The sequence below is a fragment of the Fusarium mangiferae genome (genome assembly GCF_900044065.1).
Source record: "Fusarium mangiferae strain MRC7560 genome assembly, contig: FMAN_scaffold002, whole genome shotgun sequence".
Taxonomy (NCBI): Eukaryota; Fungi; Ascomycota; class Sordariomycetes; order Hypocreales; family Nectriaceae; genus Fusarium; species Fusarium mangiferae.
In genome coordinates this window covers 1,787,335-1,791,179 of record NW_024573922.1, presented here as the reverse complement: position 1 = coordinate 1,791,179, position 3,845 = coordinate 1,787,335, and positions in this window count along the sequence as shown.

Below are 3,845 nucleotides of genomic sequence, written 5' to 3'. Positions count from 1 at the left end.
TTTAATTAATTAAGTTTTAAAAAAGTTTTTTATATATTTATTTTTATAATTTAATATATTTTATAATTTTTATATAAATTATATTAATTTTTCTTTTATTTTAAATAAATTAATATATTTTTAAAAGGCTATAATACTTTAAAAGGTTAAAAGTAATTTTTTATAGTATTAATATATCTATATAAGTCTATAAAGAAAATAATTTTTAATAAAAATAAGGTATTTATAGAAATCTTAAAAAGACTATTTTAATTATTATTAAGTACTTTTAAGTTAAATTATAATAAAGATTTAATAATTTCCTTTATTTTTTATAAAGATTAAAAATTACTTTTTAAAAGCTTTTTAATCTCTTTTTAAAATTTCTTTTTAAATTTAAATTTATTTATTTAAGTAATTAAATTATATAAATTAAATACTTAAAGTTATATTATTATATATAAATAAAATCTAGCTTTTATAATATAATATTACTTATAGGTTTTTTTAAAGCTTTAATTTATATATATTATTTAGCTATATATTTCTTTTATAAAAGGTAATTAAATATTTAAAAATAATAATATTTTTAATTTTTATTTCTTTTTTATTATTAAAGGAAAAGCTTTTATAATATTTAAAATAACTTAATAAAATATTATTATTAATTTAATTAGGTTTTTTATTATTAATATTAATTAAAGGTATATTTTAAGTATTTTTTTCTTAAATTTTAAGGGAATTTTTAATACTCTCTTTAATTTATTATTTTTATTTTTTTACTTATTACTTAAAAGTAAGTTCTTTTTTTAGCTATTTAATTTAAACCTTAAAGGTAATAATATAGATTAATAATATAATTTATTTAATAAAATAGGTTATTATTTAAAATAGTTTTTTTTAATTAATTAAAATAGAATTATTAATAGTTTTTAAAGTTATTATTAATAACTTATTTAGGTTTAAGTTAATTACCATAGTTTTTTAAGGGTTAATTATTATATTTGGATAATTTAAGTAAAAGCTTTAAAATTATTATAATAAATTAATAATAGTTAAATAAATATAATAGTATTATATTAATTAAAGCTTAAGGAGGCAGGACTTTTATATAAAGGGTTTTTATAATAGACTTTAAAAGGTTCTTAAAGTTATATAGTAAGAGATTAATTAGCCTTATTATTAAGGTATTATTATAATTACTAAATATCTTTATAATAAGTTTTATATAAAGGCTAAAGATAGAATATAAAGGGTCTATATAAAGTTATATATTAAAAGAAAAGAAAAATTAATAAGAAATTAATAAAATTATAAATAGACTTTTTTTATTAATATTAATTTTATTTAATTTATTAAAGTTTTTTAATATATAAATTAATATAAACTATAATTATTATAAAGTAATTAATAAAAAGATTACTTATTAACTTAACTTAAAGCTAATTATATTATTAAATTAATAAAAGGTAAAAACTACTATAAAAATAATAAAAAGAGGCTATATAGCCTAAAAGTTAATTATATTTATTATATAGCTAGCTAAAAAAATTATTAATATAAATAAATAAAAAAGCTAAATATCTTTTTATATTATTTTTAATTTAGCCTAAAATATAATTTTAAGTTTATTTTAATTAATATATAGAGATATTTATATTTATATTAACTAATATAAGCTAGTTATTAAAGTAGTAAATAGGCTAATTATATAGTATAATAAAAGGCAGTAAGGTAAAAAAGCTATTATAGCTATAATTAGCTTAATATTTATTAATACTTTATAATACTAATTTAAATAAGGTAAAAACTTAAAATTATTAATAGTTATAAGCCTTTATAAAATTATTTATATCCTTAAGGACTAGGCTTTATAGGTAAAGTATTTTAACTTTAAATTAAATAAAAATTAAATATAATTACCTTTAAAGCTTTATAAGTTTTAAGACTTTTTTAACCCTCTTAAGGCTAACTTTTTATCTCTTTATAAAAAAAAGGCAAATTATTATATTAAGCTATATAAAAACCTAAATAAGTTAGATTTTAAGTTTTTATAAAGGCTACTATATAATATACTTAAGGATTATCTATTAAAGGTATAATAATAAGTTATAAAGTTAATAAATAAAAGATAAATTTAGATTAATTCTTTTTTAATTATAGCCTCTATCCTTTTAATAAAGAAATTAAATAAAAAGTAATAATTCTATATAGACTATAAGGCACTAAATAAGGTTACTTAATAGAATTATTACTTACTTTTACTAATTAAGAAAATATTATAATTACTAATAAAGGCTAAGTAGCTTATTAAGTTAAATATATAAGTAATATTTTATAAACTTTAAATAGCTAAAAGAAAGGAATACCTTATAGTGTTTAAGATATATTTTAAATTATTTAAATAGCTTATAATATTATTTAAATTAATTAATTCTTTAATTATATTTTAATACTATATAAATAAAGTACTAAATATATCTTTAGGTAATTATATAATAGTTTACCTTAATAATATTTTAATTTATTTATTAAGCTTATAATAAAACTATATAAAAAAGGTAAAAAAGACTTTATAAAGGTTATAAATAGCTAGCCTTAATTTAACTTAAAGAAATATAAATTTATAATAAATTAAATTAAGTATTTTAATTATATTATTAAAATAAAAATAAAAGTTTAATTTAATCTTAAAAAGGTAAAAGCTATTTAATTATAAAAGCCCTTTATATAGCTATAAAAGGTTTATAGCTTTTTAAGGTTTATTAACTTTTACTATAATTTTATTTAAAGGTTTATTACCTTAACTATATTTCTTAACTATTTTATAAAAAAAGGGGTCTTTTTTTAATAAAAACTAAAATAAATAATAACTTTTAAATAACTAAAGGAATACTTTATAACAAGATTAATATTAATATAATAAAGGCTAGATAAAAAGATAGTAATAAAAGCTAATAGCTTTAAAAAGGTATTAAAAGGTTACTTTTTTTAAGAAAATAAAAAAGGCATTTTATATTTAATAGCTTATTACTTTACTTCTTTAATTATAGCCTAATAGAATTATATAATTTATAATAAAAAACTTCTAATAGTAATAAATTACCTTAAAGTATAGTTAGTTAAGCTTTAAAAAGTCTAAAAGCTATTTATAGTTTTAATTAACTATAAAAACTTAAAATACTTTATAATAATATAATAAATTTTAAAATATTAGGCTTAATAAATAGATTTACTTTTTTACTATAATTATATACTTTAATATAGGCCAGAAAAGAATACCTTATAACTAAATGCTTTATTATAGTAAGATTAAAAAGTTAAAATATCCTTATAGCAATATATAAAATATAGCTAATTAAGGTCTTAAATAAGAAAATAATATAATAAGATATTTATTTTTTAATATAATATAATATAAGGTATAATATATTATATTAAAAAAAATAATAACCTTAATAATAAGTCTTAAGGTTATATAGCTATTATTATAAACTTTATAATTTAATTAAATAAATAGCCTTATTTTATAAATATAAAAAAAATATTTCTTTTAGCCTTAATAGGCTAAATACCTTCTTTATTATTACCTTATAAAGGAAATTACTATTAAGGCTTTAACCTTAAAAAACTAAATTTTAATAATTAAAGAACTAAAAATTTAATTATAAAATATATTACTATATAATTAAAATTAATAATAATTAATTTAATTCTAATTATTTAATTAATATAATTAATAACTATATAATTAATCTTTTAATAAAGATTTATAAACTTAACTTTAAATATATTTTAATATTATAATCCTTGTAAAGTATTATAAGATTATAAAAAAATACTTATTATATATTAATAAACTATTA